This window comes from Micrasema longulum, unplaced genomic scaffold (assembly GCF_059751315.1).
Source record: "Micrasema longulum isolate JH-2025_06_02 unplaced genomic scaffold, ASM5975131v1 h1tg000109l, whole genome shotgun sequence".
Taxonomy (NCBI): Eukaryota; Metazoa; Arthropoda; class Insecta; order Trichoptera; family Brachycentridae; genus Micrasema; species Micrasema longulum.
In genome coordinates, this window is record NW_028277315.1 from 286,324 (window position 1) to 298,394 (window position 12,071).

The following is a 12,071-nucleotide window of genomic DNA, read 5'->3' on the forward strand; positions in this document are numbered from 1 at the left end:
TTTCCATCTGTTTAAATATCTGTCAAGTACATAATTGAAAAAAAATCTTTAAAGGTTATATTTATTTATTTATTTATTATATATGTGGCCTAAGCCAATTACAACAGTTATATGAAGAAACGTGTGTACAAGAAACTGAACAAAAAGATCATAAAACTATGTAGCAAAGACAAAAAAGGACAATAAAATAGTGATATACAATGTATTCAAGAACATGATCAACATACACAATTTTGAGATAAGCCATGCCAATCCATTTTCATCTCACTGTGTTAATGGCAAAGAGATCTACGAAAGCGGGAAGAACTATCACAAAGAATTCCAAGTTGTGCGACAAATTGACTATTCTACACGTTTTGGTCATTGGCGCATAAAAACAAAAGTTGTTAGAAGATTTGATACATAGAAAATTTTGACTTCTGGTGACACGGTTGGGGTCATAAAAAGAAATTGATAGCAACAGAAATAAGGCATCACTCGAGGGAGTTAAAAGCAAAACCGCCACCGTCCATCATCATTGTTTTTGGAAAGACCAACAAAACCAGTAGCCTAATTACTATTTTTTTAAAGTTCTATTTGCACATTCAACTTAAAATTAATAGTCTTTTTGCTATCTGTTATACCACGCATAAGTTGCATATTGAACTTAAAATAAATAGTATTTTGAAAACGCATAAAAGGTTCATTGCTGTTCTACGTTTCTCCAATGAACAGATTAAGAGTTACATAAACATATTGTAAAGTAAAGTCATGTTATATCTAGTCTGATTAGTCTTTTAGTATTTTATTTTTTAGAAGATCTCATATTATAATAGTTTGAAGTATCACAAACTTTCAATGATATTATTATGTGTCGTGTTTAGTAATTTATTTAAGGGATTTTTTGTATTTATACTGTAATTTAAGGTATGTAGATGACTGAAAATGATGAATTATAATTGTCTTTATAATTCCTTTTTTGCATTTCATAATATATGTATTTCATTTCAAAATATCTGAAAATAAAGATATTTTCGCTTCAAATACATTTTTCGTTTTTTTATTTGAATAAATATCGTTGTCCCAAACTATATAAGTTTCAGTTAATAAAACCGTACCTATTGAATATTTATGAATTTTTTTGCACCTTAGTATGGACTGGGAACTGCTGTGCAGTGACTCTTTCTTGACTATTTCGAAGGCACGGTGCATTTTTGATCGTATGAAAAAATTGCAGTGCACCAAAATCAAATAAAAATATGCGGACATGACTTTTATTACAAATTAAAAAGGTTACACATAGAAAACTGTAACTTAAATTACCCTAAACAAAATAAAATTTATTTGATGTAAAAATGAATTAATGTGGTACCTGAGTTTGTCGGATTTTGCAGATTTAAAAAATATGGGGTTGTGTATTTTGATAAATAGCTAATAGCTACCTTAAATTCCTCGTATATTTTTTTTAGTCTTTCTCGTTTTTTTAGTTTTCATAATGTGTTAGTTATTGTTGAAAAACAGAACTCACAAATATGATGTCGAAAACCATAACAAGATTTTCAGTACCCTTACGTACAGAGCTTCTTTTTTTTCCAGTCATAATTTTCCATAAAATTCATATTTGAAACACCAGCTTTGTGATTTTCCATGTATTTAAGGGAAGGTTATATGCAATTTTTTCTTCCATAAAGTTAAATTTAAAAAGATTTTTCTGCTTTTGTAATTTTTTTTAGGTTTTTAGTAGAACCGAAGTAGAAAGGCACCTGCTTAAGACCATTCCCGAAAGACGCGGTAGATGGATTGATCACAAAGGTCTCCTACATGATGGAATAGAGATGTGTGAGGGGACAAATTATAGGGGGCGTTCTGTACCGAGAATACCTCGAGGATTTATGCAAAGATATGAGCTGCAGGACACGTGAAGATCTAAAGAAGAGAAGAGCTTTGCTGCAAACTAATCCAGAGGAAATAAACCATAAGAAGATTTGCAACAGGCTTGCGGTTCACCAGTGTTCTGCTTTGCACCGGTTAAGGGCCACTATTAAACTATCTGCTTATAAACCTTGAGAGTTACTAATGAACAAAATAAGTGGGATTTTAGTTGAGATCTGAACTGACTGGGACTGTCGATGATTCACGAGTGTGAAGGCAATTGCTTCCAGGCAGAGGCCGATCTCCAAACCTATTATAGTGCTTGGGCAGCGCCGGAGTTTGACAAGTTTTCCTCTCTCTGAATCAAATGAAAATGCTGACCTAAGAGTAGATTTTCTTTACTTGTATTTTCCCTACTGCAGTCCTGATAGATACCTTGGAGCCATTTCATGAAGGAATTTGAATACTGTCCAGCACAGCTTATATTAAATTCTCTTCAGACATTTTAACCATTGCAAATCTCAAAGATTTTATGAGATAGTGATTAAGTTTTTTTAACATTCGATTTGTATATTTTGTGGAAATACATTACGGCATCATCATTCCAAAATCTGTACTAAGTGGCATGTATTATGGTAGGCATTAGTACTTCAATCCTAGTGCATCAAATATAATTTATGACATATATTTTTATTTTATTTATTTATATATACGCTCAATGGGCATTTTAAAGGACATATTTATGCATAGAAAATTATTATAAAGGAAAGTAGAAAGACACAATGGTATATAGTAGACTTGGTGGGAGTGGAAGCGGGAGAGAAGATATATTTAAGGTAGTTTCTAGCTCATTATACTTATATTGGTCTCTGGATAAGCCCAACCTCCAGCCTATTTTTCTCAAAAATCGATGTTGAACTGATTTAATATTCTTGATGTGAACATCATAATATGGAGACCAGATAACAGGAATACTCTAGGTGCGGGCGAACTATATATGAAGGTAAGATGATCATGCTTCACGCGCCTGTCCACTGATTATTTACGGACTTTACAGTTAATTTAGTAAAAAATTAAGAAGTCGTCACGTTTTTAAAAAGATTATTTAATTAATTAAAAAGATACACATATATTTACGGCAACAGCCTCAGAAAAATCGCATTCAATTTTTGTGTTCTCATTGGGAATCGAACCTGGAACCTTCCACGTGCGAGTGGTGTCTCAGCCATTATACCACGGAGGCTGCCACATTAGGGCATAAATACAAAAGTTGCTCCTAGAAGATTTGATAAATAGCAAATCTTTTGTAACGTCCACATGTAAATGGCCTTTTAGGCATGGCAGGAAAATTAACCAATGGACCACGTGGCTAATTCCCACTTGATTTTTCTTATCAGGATTATTAACTAAAAGAAGCCATTACATATATGGAAAACATTTATATGGGGTTCTGGTTTTTTTTTTTTTTAAACAAAACTTATTCATTATTCAGCTCGAACACGGGTAAATATAAACATTTATTAATACATAAACGTAATTTATATAAATCAAATGCATGAATATTAAAAAGTGTAAACAATTCAATCGCGGAAGGACCCGTGATTATAACCTTTACAAGTAAGCAAATGGTATTCTAAAATTGTGTAATAGTTTTGTCAAAAATATTTTTATTCACTGATGCAAAGTTAAGATATAATCTGCGGGGCTCTGTCATAAAAAAAAAACATTTTTATAATTTCGAAGGTTATGTCACAAATCAAAACAACAGCGCCACCGCCATTACCAGCGCCATTTATTGAATTAATCAAACGATGTTGCCAGTTGTCACACTTCGAGCTCGAATGTACTAATGACCGGAAAATGTAGGTAGGTTCTGACATAATGCTGCATTCACAAAATCACTTTTATTTTGTAATGCCGCGTGTGAAATTTTGGATAATTTTGATGATAAACGTTTACAATACGTGCCATATTTGTGATATTACTAGTGACGAATAAAATGTAGTTAATACGGGTAAGATAAATAAAATAGTTCGCTATGTAAAATTTAGTTATATTTCCAATGATTTTTATTCAATCATTCGATGGGTAAAAATCCTGAAAAATTAAATCAAGAGGAAATAAATCCGCCTGGTATATAGAAGTAATTGAAGCATTTATCCACGATGCTTAAAAGCCGAATTTGATTTCTTTTATGAAATATTATTTAAAATGTGATTTAAATAATGGTGAAAATCGGTGGATTGAGATTTTTTCGTATAGAATCACTTTTATTTATTTGATGGCAGGCAAATGCACTAGCCGTATACCATGAGGTCGACACATCTCCACTTTATTTTTTTTTAATTTAAAAATTAATTTAAAAAAATATTTAAGTAGTAGAAACTCAATTATTTATCAAAAACTTAAAGAATAATTGGTTCTTGAAGTTAGATCAAGTTATAGCAAACACATAATAAAGCATACAAAAATTTTGCAGAATTTTTACTTAAGAGTAGCCTTTAATAAATAAAATAAATATTCAAGAAAATTTGTATTTATATTAAATCCGTTTTATTTCAAAGTAGGTACAATTTTAACATGAAGGGGTAGATATGTATTTAGGCAAAAAGTAAATAAAAAAAATAAAACAACGAAATACCACACTACAAAAGAAGCTAGCCCTTTTGCTTAGTAATATAATATTATTCGTCAATTAAAATAAAATTCAAATAAAAAAAATACAAAAATAATCCAAAATATGCACAGGTTATATAATAGATAAAACATAGACAATGAAAATAATGTTGTCAATTTTGAGTTGCTAGCCAAAAAAATATTTAAAAAAATTGGTACATAAAATATAGTAATTAAAACATGTATTTATTTATTCATTTATTTATTTATATACACGGCATGTAGTGCCTTTTACTTTACAAAAAATATAGATTGTGTAGAAATAAACACTTCAATACAGTACATAAAAAAAGAAAAAAAAAGCATTAAACGTTTATATGTACGTTTATATGTACATGATATCACAATGGTTTCATTCAATATAGACGCTTACATATTGTGTAAAAAAATTAAAAGTCATTATTAGGAATAAAAAATAAGTAAAAAAACATTAAAAGAGATATAAAAATTTAAACCCACTTGGGTAACAAATTGTAATATGTATTTTAAAGTATCAAAAAAACGCTGCTCTATCAAATAAACAATATATATATATATACACAGAGTGTTCTTTAAATCCTGTCACATCCGAAACCACGATGATCAGTATGGGCAAGAAGACATATTAGCATATTTAAAAAAATGATTAGAACGAAGAAAACTTTTGAAAATAAAATATTGAAAAAAACAAATAGTTGCTTACTTCTGCAGGGGAGAAGCGAGGGGCGCGGCCGCCGACAGTGTACCAGACTCCCCCCTCGTTTCTCCGATGCAATTTTTTTTTTTTTAATATGCTAATATGTCTTCTTGCCCATACTGATCATCGTGGTTTCGGATGTGACAGGGTTTAAAGAACACCCTGTATGTTTAATTTTGACGTGATTCCTGCATAATTTAAATAAAAAATTTGTACGCGTGATTCTGTATTAATTTTAAAAGAATTCTGATTGGCTACTACTACTACTAATACTATCATCACGGCATTTCTCCTTAGGGGTAGGCAGAGAGAATGGACTGCCACACACGTATTTTCTGATATATATTCCTAGCTTCTTCCACATTCATTCATGCCCTTTGGTTATGTCTGCTTTTGACAAGACCCGACTTAAGGTTTTGGTTAATCTGATCATGCCACGTCTTCCCTGGTCGTCCTCGCCTCACGTTAACGTTCATTTCCGCCATATAGACTTGTTTTACCATTCTTTCTACATCACCAAACCATCTCAGAGACCCTTTCTTAATCTTATCAATTACACTTGACTCAATTTTACAGTCTCGCCTGATTTCATCATTTGTAACTCTGTCATACATTGATTTCCCATAAATTCGTCTAAGAGATCGCATTTCAACCGCGTTCACTCGGCTTTCATCCTTCCTCCGCCAGTTCCTTGTTTCACTTTCATACTTAAGTGTTGGGACTAAAACTCCGTTTTGCACTGCCAGAATGAAGAAGTTCAGTGTCTTTTCATGTCTTTAGACTATTAAACTAAGCCATTTTTTTTATATATCGTATTATCAGCGCTATGATTTTTTAATGTTTTGTAATTCTGAAATAACTCAGGTTGTTCTCTGTTAGTTCTTCCTATTGGTTCGTTTACGGTAAGCCAACCGGATATCCTTCACAGCTGTCACATCATTGGATGATTCATATGAACCAGTGACGTCAATCAAAGTAGTGCGTTTTTATTAAAATATTTTTTATTATTTTTTTCGTACATTTTCAAGAAACTTTGCAGTACAATTTAATGCTCTAATTTTTACCGGGCGCAAGAAAACATATTTTGTATCTTATTTCCCGTAGGGCTGAAGTTCCTCATAGTGCGCCGTAAAATTGTTGCATATCGCTTGGTATTTTTTTCCTTTCCAGCGTCGCGTTATATTAAAAAAATATTGTATATTATTTTCATCAAACCATTAAGTTATATTTTTTTTGGGTTTTTTGTTTGATCAGCAAGCAATTTATCGATACGCGTTGGTTATCATTATCAATATTATGTTATCAGCGAATTAAATGAAATTTGAAACTCAAAACTACCTGTTGCTCGGAATATTGAACAACCTGGTTATCTGTTTCACAATTTATTTGGTTTACGATTTAATCAGTCGACTGCACCTTAAAATAATACTTATTATAAAATATAAGCTTTATATGATTTTTTTTTAAATGCCGTAATATAATTTTCACCGTGTTCAAGAAAAAAGAAAATGTAATGCCATAATATAAAACGGATAATTTAACGTCGAAAAAATGCGAACACGTAAACCAAACAGGATAATTTTCACACAGAACATTATTGTAACCTTAAACATTTTTTTATTTTATAAATTTATTGCATAAAAATAGTATACATAGTTATTAAATATGTAATTAACAGGGAATCTATATAAAACTAATGAATAGAAGATGAAAACGAAGTGTTCTCTGTTTATGATAGTCTCCATCTAACATGGCTCAGCCTGTTGTAAGATGGAGATTTTTTATCTTTTAGAGCATAATATTTAGCAGTTTTTATTGATATAAATTTAAAGTGGAAACAGCAGATTGAACATATTACTAATAAACTTAAGAGACTAACGTATATATTCAAAACAATTCGAAATATAATTAATGTACAGGAACTTAAAAAAATTATTTTGCATTGTGCCAATCAATTTTGGAGTACGATATAATAGGTTGGGGTGGCGCGAGTGACACACTTTTAAATAGTGCATTTGTTGCACAAAAATCCATAATTAAAATAATACCCAGAGTCCCGATACAGACATCTACTGAAGAAATATTCTATAAATCACAACTTATGACACCAAAACAATTATTCGCTAAAACAATACTCACTTATAGATTCAAAAACTACTCTTACTCAAATGAATGACATAACCCCCACAATACATCACATACAAATAATATAATCACTAGATCCTCAACACATAGACAACTTAAACAAATACAAACTAATACCACTTTCGGACAAAGGGATTTTGAGTATTATTCAATTAAAATCTATAACCTACTTCCACTATCTATTAAAACAATTAGTAACGAGAAAATGTTTAAAAAGGCTATAAAAAATGGATAGTGGAGCTAGGTAGAGGTAAAATGGATTGTCTCATTCGCCCATACCAATATTGAATCAACTGCTCCACAAGTGTATAGCCTTTGTTAGGTTTTTGTTATTTTCATTGTGTGTTTTAAAATATAAATAATATAGATGCACATAAATACCTTGTTTTTAAAACTGTCTGAATATTTGTTAATTATCTTCGTTTTTTTAAGTTAGTCTTCTTTGTTTATTCTCAAATGTATTTTTGAGAAAGTATACTGTTAGGTGTCCTCGGCACGGGAAACCCCAGTGAGGTCACATTATTTTTATTATTAATTATAGTTTGTAAGCAAAAAATATGAATAAATAAATAAATAAGTAGTCCCATACTAATATATTTTTATTTATATATCAACGGTTCGAAGAACCTTTTACAATAAACAGTTTTACAGAAATTATCACAGCAGTGAACAATTCATTATGTAATATATAATTTAAAATATTACTATATAATTTAACTGAATAATTAAAACTAAACAAATTTGTTAAAGCAAATTATTTAAAAAAAACTGCAATAAAGTAAAAAAGAAACATAACATATGTAAGATGACAAATAAAAGATAACAATTAAAGTGAGAAAATCTTATGTTCTAAATATAAATATAGCAAATTAAAATTGAGAATAATTTAACATAAACATACATTAATAATAAAAAATAAAAATAATGCTACAATAAGATTTTATAAATAATACGTTTTTCGGATCAATATGAAAGCTTAAATAATCTTAATAACATCTTTATTTTATCAGTTGGTTGGAAGAAGTTGGAATTTGGCAATAAATCCACAAATGTATAATTTATATATAAAGAAATAAACAAAAATACGTATCCAAGAAAACAAAGTTAAATTTAATAAAACATTTTTATAATTAACATCCCGTTATCTCGTTTAAAATCATGTTTTTGCCATTCACTTCATTTTCTTTTATATTTTCTACTTTGTTTTTTCTGCTTCATTGGATAATGTTTTTTCGACAACCGACACGTGGGCAAAATTGTCAAAACACCAGCTAAGAAATTTAAGACAATTTTGCCCACTTAAATATCTATTGTGTTTGTTCAAATAGATATACCGAAATACGTTCTATAGCGTCTTTATTATGTATGCAATGAAATACATAAAACTTACTTGCCTCCTTTCAACACAAACTCCGCAACAACAAAAGTTTTGACAATATTTGTAGATATACACAAACAGACCTTCAAGTTTAACTTCAAATTTCAAGTGATCAACTGAAGCTGGCGGTAAACTAAATATTTAGTTTTGCCATGGAACTATCAAAATATACTTACCAAATGTAATTTTTATGATACCAGTAGCTTTTCTTACTTTAAAACTTGCTTTTGTTAAGGATTTCGGCAGTGGGCAAAATTGTCATGTTTGACGGTACATAAATTCTTATTAATTATAACACGTTTTTTGCTGAACTTGATATATATTTCCTCACTTTAAACAAATTTAAAGAAAATGCTAGAACCCTAGTTTAAAATAATAATTATAATTTAATCTAACTGTCCCTACTTAATATTTTATTTTTTTGTACACTTTAATATTGTAATTATTTTCTCGTGTTTGCAAGAAGAAAGAAGGGAGGACTGATAGCTCCGTATTACTTCGTGTGGATCCGCCGGCGAAATAATTTTCAAGTCCGAGTAAACAAAAAACTTTTTCTTTTATTTTTTTTATTATTTCATTATTATTGTAGTATTTTATTTATTTTTTACGTGTGGAATGATGCGGAGTGGCTATTTCAATGTACGCTTTTTTTCTTATTTTTTGACATTGTATTTAGTAATGTATAGAAAACTATAATTAGCAGCAGCGTTGGGAGTATGGATGTAAAATTATGTAATTTTACCAAAAGTCGCGGTAAAATACCGTAATTTACGGTATTTTACGGTAATTTTTGGTAAGAAACGAATTTGACGTACTTATTTTTATTTTTCAAAGATATTACAAATACGAGTAGCTTTGTTTTAGGACACTTTACATGACTGCAAAAACCAGGTTTAGATCCATCCGGTGGTTGTCGAGATTTATTAGAAGTAAGGGACGTTCAAGGTCATGCGGTATGTACTTTTTAAACTTTTTTTTATAAAAAGGGTTATTATGTTTTGAAACATAATATGATCGGTGGACATAGGGTCCTTAGTAAAACCTTAAGTTCGTGACCTTGAACGACCACCACTCATCCCGCGATTTTGAAAAAATGGTGCTTAAAATCAGTTTTTTGTGTATAATTACGAACCTGAAGGTTTTATAGAATTTTTTTTACGAAAGTCTGAGAAAATAAAATTTGTTTAAAAATCGTTTTGATTTTTTTTTCGTAGGATCAATACTTTCCAAGATACACGTTCGAACATCAAATACATTTTATCAAAATAGCGGAAAAGCGCTATTTGCACTAACTTTTTACTAATTGTTTGATAGTTGACCTACCAAAAGTCATAATTATCATCATCATCATTCCATTTCCACTACCTAGTTGGGGCATATGGTGTTCACAAAGATCCTCCAGGTATCTCGGTTGGATACCAGCTCTTGTGCATCCTCGCAAGTCAGGTTCGCACCTCTTAGTTGTGACATGAACTACCAACTAAATTAGCAGCGGAGGTCTAAGACGTCGAGAACTTGATGCCTTGTTAAGCAGGCTAACCTGAAGTAGTATTGTGTAATATTAAATTATTTTTATATTATAATGTACACTGTTTCAAAATATAATAACCCTTTTTATAAAAAAAGTGAAAAAAGTACATACCGAATGACCTTGAACGTCCCTTACTTCTAATAAATCTCGACAACCACCAGATGGATCTAAACCTGGTTTTTGTAGTCACGTAAATTGTCCTAAAGCAAAGCTTCTCGTATTTGTAATATCTTTGAAAAATAAAAATAAGTTCGTCAAATTCGTTTCTTACCGAAAATTACCGTAAAATACCGAAAAATACCGTATTTTACCAAAATCTGGTAAAATTCCCGTAAAATACCGCGGTAATTTTACCCCCTTGCATCTCTAGTTGGGAGGATCATTACCGCGCTTCTTCTACAGGTAAAATCACTAAAATGTTTCTCCCAACGCTGGCTGATGCAGCAAACTTCCGTCATCATCACCAAAGTACTTTCGAAACGACCCAAATTCTTACCGAACACGGAGCTATGAGAAGTTATCTATATAGGTTTAAATTAAGGAATGATGACTATTGTCCAAGCGATGATATTTCTTCACAGAGTATCGAACATCTGTTATTTTAGTGCCCATTTTTCAGTTTGCAACGCCATAATCTTAAAGCAGAATGCAGGAAAGATGGAATATCCTTAACAGATATCCACACTGTAGTTAAAAGAAGTTATCACGCGCCATTGTTCTTGAACTTTGCAACAATGGTGATTGGACTCATAAAGGTAATAAACCAAAATCAGTGATCGAACATCCCATTTCCAAGACAAACAAAAAGGATTTTTTCCGAGTACCTTAGCCTTGTACATGACACGTAAGGGTACTAAATACAGGGGTCCAAATATATATAAAAAAAACTATAATTGGCCTATAATTTTGGTTTATTTGTAAATATTATTTTTTATGTTGTAATGACTGTTGTTTTCTTTTAATAAATTAAATTAAAAAATAAAGTGAAATTGACTTTTGTTTTATTTACGTCTTTTTTGTTTTAATATTTAAAAAAAAACAACTATTTCAAAATTTAAAAACAAAAACAGGAAAATAAGTCTTTATATTAATTTCACGATTGCAAAAAATATACTGCAAATAGCTTTAATAATATTTTTAATTGAATCGGCATTCACTTCGTAACACTTCATTATACTCGAGACAAGATCTGGGCTTTTTTGGTGTAAGTCTTTATAGTTTTAAAAATTCACTAAGATAGACCAGAACTTGTCTTGAGGTAGTAATTTTTTATTTTTTTTGACCTAGCTTTAATTTTATTTAGTTGTATTTTATTTTATTAGTGCCTGTATTTATTATAAGAAATTGTATTTACCATCGTTAGAATGGACTGCATAAGTCCGTCAAATAAATAAATTAATACATTATAAATTATTATGAAAATAAAACTTCGTTATCAGTGTTACACAATTTTATTATTTTACAAGAACACAACTATAGTTTCGGGAGAGCACTCCTCCCATCGACGGGTGATATACATTTTTATATCACAGTTTTATATCACCCGTCGATGGGAGGAGTGCTCTCCCGAAACTATAGTTGTGTTTTTGTAAAATAATAAAATTGTGTAACACTGATAACAAAGTTTTATTTTCATAATAATTTAGCTTTAGTAATACTTGAGCTATCGAATTAAAATCGTTCTATGGGGGATACGAATCCCCCCCTAGGTCCGGCTAGGTTAATAAAATATATTAAATAAATAACTCAATGAAATTAAAATATTTAGTAATCAGTACATAAATTTAATCCCTTTTAAACTTAATTTGGTTCGG